General features: G+C 38.4%; 1 pseudogene; it reads left to right on the forward strand.

Moving 5' to 3' along the window:
- LOC149263123 (E3 ubiquitin-protein ligase WAV3-like) overlaps nt 1–12,873 on the forward strand; it is a 53,050-nt pseudogene that overhangs the window by 20,316 nt on the left and 19,861 nt on the right.

A 12,873-nucleotide genomic window follows, 5' to 3' on the forward strand; every position in this document is an offset into this window, starting at 1 on the left:
ATGGTTGAGGTGCAGTTTTATTATGGAAATATTTGATGCAGCATTATCATTTAATCCTTACTCTAGGGTGTGTTGATGAGTTTATTGTGAAATATCTGTATTTTTGGAAATTTTGTTGTGTGAATGGTTACACATGTTAACACTTTGTAATTTGTATTATTTTCTAGGTTGAAGACAATTAATTAGTAGATGTTGCTTCAGTGAGTACTGTGAATAACTATGTAATAGGAAAAATGATAGCAAAGGCTTATGAGAAAAGTTGGAAGGAAAGGTGTTGTGACATTTGAAGGGGGAAAAGTGCATAAAATAATCTGTATGTTGTGGAGGGAATGCAATTTGATTGTGGTTAGAATTTCTCCACACTTTGTGACAGACAATGAGAAGATGTTCTTGGAGTATGAGAATTGGAAAGTAATTAATCCAAAAGAAGTTTCTTCTTGTTTCTTTGTTGTGTTATTATTCATTTTTTTTCTTCGTAATGTGAGAGAATAATTGAAAATCACACTCTTTTTCAAATAAAACCCTCAATCTTTCATCACCATACACACTTGGCATAAATGTAGGTGGAACTTTGATGTTTTGCTAGAACGTGGCATAAATGTAAGTGGAACTTTGGTGTTTTGTAAGATTCCATCTAGGTAGAAACCCTGTTATATCAAGGTGCCAAGAAATTTTGTTTGGTTCTTAACCCTTTCTCTCATGAAACTGTGAAATGATTTTCTAGTCACTTCCATATTACCAGTATGCATATTATACACCCTCGAGGTTGATTGTGGGTTGTGTTGGTTTGTATGAAATTGTATATTTTGTGCCCTAAGTATTTTTTTTGTTTGTTTATTAAATTGAGGGTGTTGATTTAATGATTAAAAATAAAGATGAACATTGCTAAGCATAGGTTATGCTAAATATCTATTTGTTCTTGTTTAGTTTTTCATTCTACTTATCAAGGATTGGAATTGAGTAATTATTTATTATAAATTGTAGTTTCTATTGGTTGATAAGAATATCATGAATGCAGGAGACATGATCACACTGTTAGAATATTCCATCAGTGGAAGGTATCCCATTTTGATCGTTGGAGGCATCCCATTTTGATCATTGTGGAGGAAATGAAGAAGAAGCTCTAGCTACTGTTATTGTCCACAAACTCAGGTGCATTGAAGGTTGGTGCTTTGAAAGCTCATGGATTTGGAGAGAAGAAAAGCCAATACTTGGATGGAATTACCATATTGACAGGAGGTACTTTTATATTTGAGCTACATTACTGAGATAACACATTATGGCCTTCTTTTTGTTTAATTTTTATATTTTCTTATCGAGATAACACATTTCTTTAAATGGTGCTAGCTCAATGGAGGAGCACCTGCTTTGCAAGTAGGAGGTTGGTGGTTTGATTCCATCACACCCTAACGTGATTTAGTCATTAAAGAAACAAAAAGATTCACATTTTCTATATTTTTTTTTCTAAAGATAATTTTTATTGTCTCTCGAGAGACAATAACTAGGATTAAATACATATTGTCTCTATAGAGACAATATGTCTTTAATCGTAGCTATTGGCTCTTGAGAGACAAACATGCATTGTCTCTTAAAAGACAATAATACATCTATTCTATATTGCCTTTATAAAAATAAATTTTTAAGACGATAATTTGAGACACTCTAAAGACAATATTTAAGAAAATTTACAAGTATTTTTTTGTCTCAAGTTAAGACAAAATGAATTGTCTCTTGAGAGACAATAATACATGTATTCTATATTGTCTTTATAAAGACAATTTTTTAAGACAATAATTTGAGACACCCGCTTAAAGACAATATTTAAGACAATTTACAAGTTTTTCTTGTCTCAATTTAAGACAATTTACTTATAAATCGTTCTAAATATTGTCTTAAAACCCCCCCTTATGTAGTAGTGCTTCTTGTTATAATGATGGTTAAAATGTGCTTACCTGATATGAGTGTGCATCTTGTTTAAAATGCATATAAGGAAGTTCTGCATATATGGAAGACATGCACATATGCAAAAGTTATGTATATACAGAGGTTGAAGTTTTTCACAACTTCTGTATATGCGCATATCTTTCGTATCTGCACGTATCTTCTATATATTTTCAACTTTAGTATATGAGCGTATCTTCCATATATGTGCAACTTCTATATATGCACATATAGGGAAGATGCATATATACAAAATTAATGTGAAACTTCCATAATATGCATACACAACAACCTCCATATATGAAAACCTTATGTATATACGCGACTTTCGTATATGCATCTATATAGAAGTTGCATACATACAGAAGGTTGTTGAGTTATGCAATGGGTATGTATTTACTCTCAATTACAGTGCCTTTTTCCTCTTTTCTTATCTCTTTTGTACCTTGATATGCTAACATATTGATGGATTGTGATAAGAAATGAATGAACTACTCTTGATTAAGATTTAGCCACCATAACTAACTCCTAATCCTTTTTATGCAGAAAAACGACGAAAGAAACAATTATTGTTCCCTAAAGATGGAACAGTGTAAACTAACAAAGGAGGAATAAGGCGCGTCGGTTGTGGTCAAGCCAGAGGACAAATCAGGAGGATCAATGCTAAATAAGAAGAATGTTAGAAGATAGCATTCAGTTATGAAGGGAGATCTTGAGGGATCACATTTATCTTTTACCCATTTTTGACTATAAAAGTGAAAACTATAGGGGGAAAGAAAAATGGATCAATCTCTGTTTATTTCAAATTGTAATTTTAATTTACAGACTAGTGCTTTTGAGGAACACAACCGTATTGTAATGAGGATTGAATTAAATGGTTAATACATAATTTATATTGATTTTCGTTCGTATTCTCTAAAGTAGCTCAGCATTATTTGCTGGTGGCTAAGGGCCGACCTCTGGTGGATCAAACTGTTATCCTTTGTGTTATATTTTTCTAATTCACGCAATTTTGATTGGTCTTATGTTTTTCGTTCTCTGTGAGTTTATCTTATTTGCTATTTGTCGATTTCGTGTATTGAAGTTAGTTTACTTTCCTTATGTGATTCGCAGCTTTGTCATTTGATTCCATTTATGCTTACTGTAGATTAAATTGATTATCAGTTAAAGCATTGAATCTTGTTGATCATGATAAGAGTGTGGTTATTATAGAATCAGCTGAAAGAGATTGGTTAATACTACTGAACTCTCGGTTGACATCATTTCCATTTGAATCGCTTAATTAAGATTGAGTGTGATTTAGATAGAATCAGCTAGAAGAGATTGGTTAATGCTACTACGCTCTTGGTTGATGCTATTGTCAATTGAATTGCTTGTTTGAGATTTGATTACAATTTCCGTTGAGGATTAAGTCTTGATGCTTAGATGTAGTATTTCCTTTAATAGTTGCAAGTTGATTTTTATAAATGCATCCATTTACTCTTGTATCAAAGGTTTATAATTCGTTTTAAAAAGCATTACTCTTTGGATTCATAGCTTGCACATATTGTGTACACTCTTGGATTAAAATGACTTTCCCGGGTTGATAATTAATGTGAGGCAATTAGGAGTTTTAAAATACACCTTTTACCACCCAACATTTTGGCGTCGTTCTCGGGGATAGTGTTGCCATTTTACAAAGTGTGATGTCTATTTGATAATTGCTGCTGGGAAAGAATTGGGTATTGAAAACGGGAGGTAAGAACCTACGTAATGAGCAAGTAAAGTGCTTGCTCCTCTACCCACTTTTCAGCGCAATTGCATAGAAGTGAAGTAGGTGTTTGATGTTTGTCTGCTAAGGGAGAACTGGGTATTAAAAATGGAAGGTAAGAACCTACGTAAGGAGCAAGTAAAATGGAAGGTAAGAACTTGTGTAAGAAGCAAGTAAAATTCCTGCTCCCCGCCTGCTTTCTAGTAGAATTGCTAGGAATCTAAGGTAGAAATAAACGTTTTAATTTTTACATGAATGACTAAGAAGAAAAGACCAGAAAATGATATAATCAAAAATCCCAAACCTCAAAAATATAAGATACCAATGACCCTTGGACGATCAACTTTTATCAACAAAATCATAAGGAAAGCCGAGTCTCAGCCATTAGTAGGACCCATAACTGTTTCTTCTAGACACCCTACTGTCTCCCTTCAGGCCACAGGATCACCATCTGTAGCCTACGCTGAGGTTCACAGTAAAACTGAAGGGAATGAATAGAGTTTTCAAGATATTGAAAATTCACGATCAATTCCCTCAGAAGAAGGGAATTCTTGCAACCTTCGTGAAGGAGAAGGAAAAATAGGTAAATATGAGGTTAAATCAATAAAACCAATATCTCCTGAGGTAGTAATTGAGCAGAGGACACCTAGTGTCCCAGATCAAGGGAGTGCTGTTAAAATCATTCCCACCTCTTCTGGACATCCTAGAAACAACTCTCCAGCTCTGGAGATCCCAGAAGGATACTGGCATATTTTTGACCAAATGGCCAATAATCCACAACCACCCCAGACCTATACACTATAGTATCCTATTGTTAACACAGTTGTCAACACCCCCATGAAAGTTATCCCATTACAAAATATTCCCACCTTTCATGGACTCACTTAAGAAGATCCTAATGCATTCCTTTTTGAATTCGATGTCCTATATAGGGGTTATGATTACACCACTGACCCCAAGAAACTGAAGCTGTTTCCCTCCACTTTAAAGGGAGTAGCCCTACGTTGGTTTATGGGACTGGGTGGAGGCACCATCAATGATTGGGACCAAATGAAGACTGTCTTCCTTAAAAAATATCAAAATTATTCCAAATCTAGAGAACTAAAAGATGAGATATTCCAAATGGTAGCAAGGCCTAGCGAAAATTTGGAAGAATATGTGGAGAATTTCCAATATAACCTCCAAAGGTCTCCTTATGCAAATGTACCTGATAATGTTCTAAAAGCCACAATGATTAAAGGGATGAAAGACCAGTGGATAGAGACACTAAATATCATGGGTAAAGGTGATATTTATCAAGAAGACTATGCTAATATTATTGATTTGTGCATCAGGTGATCGAGGGGCAGTACAAAACTGAAATCAGATGGACGCGATGCGATCACCAGGGACAAAAAATTCTCTGGAGCAAGCATTACTTGTGCTGAAATCAGCAACCTGCTAGTGTTGGGTTGTGTTATATTCTTTCCACGACTAGCCCACGTAGTTAACCCAGGGGTTAGAAGGGGGGTGAAGCCCTCCCTTCGTTGGGCTGATTTCGTAGCAGGGGGAGTCACAGTGGGTTTGATGGGTACATGTAACCCCACTCTATGGGGTTTGGGGCAGCGCCCCAGAAAATTTTGGTTTTGGAACGTATGTTAGGTTGGGCGGACCCACCTATGGTTTTGTGCATGATTTTTGCACATGTTTTTGGATGCGATGGTTTTCGGTCCATGGTATTGGACGCCATGGTTTTCGGTCCATGGTATTGGACATGATGGTTTTCAGTCCATGGTATTGGATGCTTTAGCATGTATAAATATCTATTATAACATTGAAAGGAACATAATGAAAAATCAAGCTGGTAGTCCCGGTTTTGGGATCCAGGGGAAATCTCTGTGTATATGTGTTTTATGTGTTATGCTCTTGCATTGTTTATTTTCAGTGTTTTCTGTACGGGGTTAAAACCTACAGCTGAAAGATTTCAAACAGATATCTTGGGAACCTTGACAACACAGTTAGACATCATGCAAGCCAAGTAGAAGCAGGTCGAAGTAGAGTAGAACCTGGTTATTTTTTTCCCTCGATGTAGAAAGAAACATAGTCATAAAGAATGCCCACTGGATATGGTACATACCTGTGCCATATGCACTAAGTAACATGCCACAAAAGGTCTCCCATTGTTCCAAGGATTAAAATCAGTCTTCAAGGAGGCGGAGGAAGAAGCAGAACTAGTATACCTGTTAAACCAATGTCGCCAATGGCAAGCACGACAAACAGGTATGCCTACCGACCCATCTTCATTCTTTCAGCCTTCACAATATAATTCCCAGCAATATACAGGAGCTACATGGTAGAACCAGCCACCTTTTCCTAATTGGCCACCACAAGCATTCTCCATGCCACCTTGGTCCAATCAGTCAAACCCAAACAATAGTTGGCCAAATCCCTCTTACCTTCCATCATTCTGGCAGAACAACCCATATCCATCTCAATGGTCCCCCTCCACTTCACAAAACCAAAACTGGAAATCAAGCTGGCAAAGACCCACGAACCAGCCAGTAGGGATAGTCCCCCTACCTCAACCCATGCTACCAGCACCTTATACGTTGCAGCAAAATCCTCAATCCAATCTACGACCGCAACTCCTACCCCAGCCCAACCCAAATCCTAACAATAGACCAGTCCAATTGGTACAAATCATTGAAGGTATGGATCTGAAAACTAAGTTCAGATAATGTAATGAACTCAAATTGAGGTCTGGACAAATAATCGCACCAGAGGATGATAAAAATATACAGCTTGAAGAACCTTACCCAAATAAGCCACTGACTGTAGAACAAACACCTCAAAGGGAAAATACAGTCAAGCAGAAAAGTCACGAATAGATCATTACCTCTTCTCCACCATTCCCAGAAAGATCGTTTATACCTCGCCCAATTGAATATCCTAACTTCGATCTCATGGGAAAACTAAAAAATCTTTGCATAAAAATACCCCTCCTCCAAGCTATTCAAGACATTCCAATCTATACAAAAACCATTAAGGAATTGTGTGCCAAAACTTCTACGAGGAAAATAAAGCCAACATCAATTGTCCATGTAGTCAGAACTTTGTCTGATCTATTATTAGGCAAAGAGGAACTGGTGAAATATGAAGATCCAGGAAATCCTATTGTCACAGTACAAATAAATAGATGCTCATTTCCCAATGCATTAGTCGATTGAGGGGCAACCATTAATATTCTCACAACAATAACTTGTGAGAGACTTGGCATCACAGCCTTAGATCCAACTACAACCTTGCTAGAAATTGCTAATCGTTCAGTGATTAAACCAGAAGGGACATTACAGGATGTGATGGTGTCTTTAGATTCCTGGGAATACCCAACATATTTTTTTATTATTAATCCTAGAAACCGGCTAGATGGACATCCTTTAATATTAGGAAGACCTTGGCTAGCAACTACAGATGCGTATATAAGCTTTCGAAGAGGAAGTATGACTATAACTAGAGGGAATGATTTGAAGAACCTAGCTTTATACCCTCTAGCTCAGCCAAGGCTAACCATAATAAAAACTAGGAAGCAGCCTGTAACATATTTAATTGAAAATATTCAATCACCATTAATTGTAGCAAATGCTCTAGAATTTAAAAACCAAACAGAAGACGATATTATTAACACTTACATTAACCACCCTGCTACCATATCTAATCTAAAATGTCAAATGATTGAATTAGTACTTGATAATGAAATTGAAGACGATCCTTTAAAAGATATCAATGACCAAACAATACCAACAACAACTGTCTATAATAGCAAACCTATTGAAATTGAGCTAGGGAAAATCCTTAACATTAACAAAAACTTGAGTGATGACCAACAGTAGAAGCTTATTCAAATCCTTAGGAAATATAAAGGGGCTTTCGCTTGGGATTACCCAAATATGAAAGGGATTGACCCTCAACTATGTATGCACCACATCTACACTGAAAAAGATGCAAGACCCATTCGACAACCTCAGTGTAGATTGAACCCTCACCTAAAGGATATCGTTAAAGACAAACTGCAGAAACTGTTAGATGTGAATTTTATCTATCCTATATCTGACAGTAAATGGGTCTCTCCATTAGTTTTGGTTCCCAAAACAAATGGGAAATGGCATATATGCGTTGATTACAAAGAGCTTAATAAAGCAGCGCAAAAAGACCATTTTCCCCTTCCATTTATCGACCAGGTTCTAGGCACATTGGCAGGTAAAAAATTATTCTCTTTTCTAGATGGCTTCAGTGGCTACAACAAATCCAAATAGCCCTTGAAGACCAAGATAATACTACTTTCACTTGCCCCTAGGGGACGTTTTCTTACAGGGTATTTCCTTTTGGATTATGCAATGCACCCGCCACATTCCAGAGAGCCAGACTCATTTTTTTTGCAGATTTGATAAATGAGGGATTAGAGGTATACATGGACAATTTCACACCCTATGGAGATGACTTCGTGCAGGCATTAAAGACATTGGACACAGTCTTGGAAAGATGCATTGTTACTAGGCTCTGCTTGAGCCATGAGAAATGCCATATTATGATGACATAGGGATTGATCCTGGGCCATTACATCTCAGCAACTGGAATTCAGGTAGATCCAACAACAATATAGGTAATCCTCTTACTCGCTACCCCCTGCACTCAAATAGAGGTACGTAGTTTTTTGGGATTTTCTGGATATTATCGAAGATTTATAAAAAAAAACTTTTCACAAATTGCTGCACCATTATATGCTTTGACAGGAAATATTGATTTTATATGGACTGACAAATGTGACATTGCCTTTGCAGAATTAAAACAGCTAGTATCAACAGCACCAGTATTACGAGGCTTGAACTGGGATATATTGTTCCAGATTTCATTAGACACATCAGATACAACTATTGGAGCAGTTCTTGGCCAAGAAGAAGACAAGAAACCCTATGCAATATATGACATCAACAAAAATTTAACTCCTGCTGAGTTAAATTACACAGTAACAGAGAAGGAGTTTCTAGCTATAATCTACATTATTAATAAATTCAGACACTATATAACAGGATACCCTATAGTCCTATATATTGATCACTCCACTATCAAATATTTATCTAATAAACCTATTACGAATGGAAGAGTGACACGATGGTTAATCCTTTTGCAGGAATTTTACATAACAATCAAGGATTGACCAGGAAAGGAAAATATGGTGGTTGACTTCCTCTCCCGAGTGCCAAGAACAGAAGAGGCAGTGGCGGTAGAAGCCCAGTTCCTCGATGACCACCTGTTCATTGTGACTGTGAAAACACCGTGGTATGCGGATGTGGCGAATTACTTAGCAATGGGGAAACTACCCAAACACCTGACACCTAGAGAAAGGAAATTGATAGTGCATTGCAGCGCTTGGTTCTCCTGGATCGGAGGATACCTCTTTCACACAGGAGCCGATATGCATATCCGCAGGTGTGTCAAAGAAGAAGAAATTTACGATATCCTAAAGGCCTGCCATGATGGACCTTACAGTGGACATTTTGCAGATCGTAGGACTAGACATAAAATTTTATAGATGGTGTTGTGGGGAAAAATGCCTATGCAGGACGATCCTATCCACCTAAGGTGTGACAGTGCCTTAGCAACAAACAAAGACAACTATTCTAGTATTCTTCCTTTATGAATTAAGAATGAAGAGAGAGATGGATGAACTAACCGGTGTCTTCCGTTTGTCCCTCGATCCGGCCTCTCTTCTCTTGGAGAGTTCCCAGCTACTTGCCTTCTCGCTCACCCAGCTTCAAGAGGTTTCTGCAAGATCACAAGAAGAGAACACTACACAAGACATGGATTCATATTCATAACTAGTTCAGGATTAGAAATAAACTAAACATACTAATGCAATCATACATCAAAGATACATCAGTATATAGGAGAAACCAAGATAGCTTTATTGATGAATAACAAGGTTCAGGACGAGATACAACCCAGAGGGCTCCAATCCAGCATCTCCTTCCCAGCAAATGAAATTCCTATCTTCACCCCCTTCAAAGCATTAAGCACCCAATGATTCCAATCTCAAACCAACAGCAATTCTTTGCAATAACAAAATTCCAGCCTCTAGATCTCATGGAGGAGAGATCCATATATAGATGTTTGGAGAGAGGATGAGTCAGCTTGAGATCTGACTAGTGTCCTCTCCCTTTGTCAGTTCTTGATTCCACTTGCAGGTTCTTTCTTCCACTTGGAGATTTGGAACCTCTTACTCATCACCAGTCGAATTCCCTGAGGCAAGTGTCATTGAGGAAGATTTTGGAAGCTTCCTGGGTTTTGACACCTCGTGGAATGAACTTGCCACATGTCAACTCTCGCTCAGCGCAGGTAGCCAGTGTTGGCTTTGACATTCAGCGCAGACAGCTAGTGGAGCCACTGAATTGATCCTAAATTGACTTGTTTTTGAGCAGTTTCTGGTGGAGAACTTTTGTGAATTGCTGTGGTTTGTTAGCCTTGTTCCTCTAGGGGTAGGAACAACATGTTTAGGGACTTTGGATCCCTTAGATTATGGACATTTCATGCTCAATGCTGTAAGGCACAAAAATGTCTATAACAGTTGGCCCCTAAAGTATGAGGCCGTTTATCGGGTGAAATGCTTTATCAGGGGGATCCGAAGTTCATCCAATGCTGGGAGGAGACCTGTAATAAGATATGATACAATACATTATTTTTCATACTGCTTTCATGATCTAGCTGAGGCGGGCATTCCCATGCTCAGCTGTATAAATTCATTTTTCTGTACATAGAACAGACAATCGTCTGATGGTAGACTGATAATTTTGATGAAATTATCATCCTTTGGATAGGATGATTATCTGCTACAATGATGTACATGTCAATGTCTTTATCTTTCCTGAATGTATATCGCAGCCCGGATGGATGAAACTAGATCCAGGGTCTTCAAACTCGTTCGATCTTAACTCTAAGTACAAGTCGATCCATGTGAGAAATGTTCTGAAGTCGAACATGGAAAGACATCGCTTGATTACCGGTCAATGATGTAAACCGTTAACAAGCGCGAGAGGAATCACCAATAATGATAATGACCCTCAAGGTACTGCAGTACAATTCACGTGGTGTGAATAAAGGACTTGGCGTCGAACACCACGCAAAATATTTCGATCGAAGGTCATTGATGTATACCTATTGCCGAAAGTGAGAAACTTGCCAATGAGGCATGCAAGCTTCAAAGTACTGAAGGGGTTGTTCCTAGATCAACTTCTTGGATAATGAGCTGATGTCGACAAGAAGCGATCCGTCAAAGGAGGGCCTTAATGAATCCCACATCAGTGACACGGAACGGAGCTAATGATTTTGATGGAGGTGAAAACGATCTGAGACATATGATTAAGGGTGGCGGTCATGAAAGGATGAAGGATAATGTATGGCAGTGGATGGGACACGGTTGACTTTTCTAAACGACTTCTCTTGAACATATGGCGACACTGATGCGATGGATCGGTAGCATTACCCCAAATATGGATGGTATGGCGAGACCATGGTGATGTGACCGGTGAATGAAACAACCCAACCCGATTGTGGTACGGAGGAAAAGTGTCATGTTCAAGAGTGACTTGCTACCATCAAAGTTTTCTTGAGTTTCTCCCAATTTTTCCCCAGTCATTGCTGACCAGTACCTCTTTATTTTTGTCAAGCTTGAGGAGGATAACATATGCTTGTTCTATAACCTGCCCTTCGGGCAAGCCCATCGCTATGTTTTAACGAGCCTAGCGATAGTGAAACTCGTTCTCGTCTAAAGACAAGTTTGTCGCTATTTAATGATTTTAACGAGTCTAACGACAAGGATAACTCGGTCCTTTTCATTTTTAGAGAGTCTGAAAAGGTACATAAAGTTAACTCCAAAAGTCCTTTTTCATCATCTAATCCCTTAAGTCCGAAAAAGTATAAAACAATACAGAAGGGATGAGTTTTCAATAGTTTTAACGAGCCGAACAAAACAAGCGCTCGATCTTTTTGTGCATTAATCCCTCAGGTCCAAAAAGATTAAAATCTAGAGGAGGGATAGCACTTCCAGTCGCTTTAACGAGCTGGAAGGCCAAAACTCGGCAATCTTTTCATATTTTACGAGTCAAATGAAAAGAGCTTAAAGAAGACTCGTCTTTTGAGGAACGAGTGATAAACAGGGTTAGCAGCTCATTCCAGGTACAGGTTGGAATTTTCCAATCACGGCAGTGTCACAAGGATGGCTAGGTGAAATCACTCTTCGCAGCTGTTCCTCAAAATGGGTAAACAAACATATGGAGGTGAACGATCGGCCAATGGAAAATTGGAGGTGACGGTGCAAACACGACCAAGGCTTTAACGGTTGATGATAGCAAGTCACTCTTGAACATGACACTTTTCCTCCGTACCACAATCGGGTTGGGTTGTTTCATTCAGGACGATCCTATCCACCTAAGGTGTGACAGTGCCTTAGCAACAAACAGAGACAACTATTCTAGTATTCTTCCTTTATGAATTAAGAATGAAGAGAGAGATGGATGGACTAACTGGTGTCTTCCGTTTGTCCCTCAATCCGGCCTCTCTTCTCTTGGAGAGTTCCCAGCTACTTGCCTTCTCGCTCGCCCAACTTCAAGAGGTTTCTGCAAGATCACAAGAAGAGAACACTACACAAGACATGGATTCATATCCATAACTAGTTCAGGATTAGAAATAGACTAAACATACTAATGCAATCATACATCAAAAATACATCAGTATATAGGAGAAACCAAGATAGCTTTATTGATGAATAACAAGGTTCAGGAAGAGATACAACCCAGAGGGCTCCAATCCAGCATCTCCTTCCCAGCAAATGGAATTCCTATCTTCACCCCCTTCAAAGCATTAAGCACCCAATGATTCCAATCTCAAACCAACAGCAATTCTTTGCAATAACAAAATTCCCGCCTCCTTTGATCTCATGGAGGAGAGATCCATATATAGATGTTTGGAGAGAGGATGAGTCAGCTTGAGATCTGACTAGTGTCCTCTCCCTCTGTCAGTTCTTGATTCCACTTAGAGGTTCTTGCTTCCACTTGGAGATTAGGAACCTCTTACTCATCACCAGTCGAATTCACTGAGGCAAGTGTCATTGAGGAAGATTCTGGAAGCTTCCTGGGTTTTGACACCTCTTG

The sequence above is a fragment of the Pinus tabuliformis genome, chromosome 6, assembly GCF_031772625.1.
Source record: "Pinus tabuliformis cultivar Carrire ecotype Pingquan chromosome 6, CPIR1, whole genome shotgun sequence".
In the NCBI taxonomy this organism is placed as follows: Eukaryota; Viridiplantae; Streptophyta; class Pinopsida; order Pinales; family Pinaceae; genus Pinus; species Pinus tabuliformis.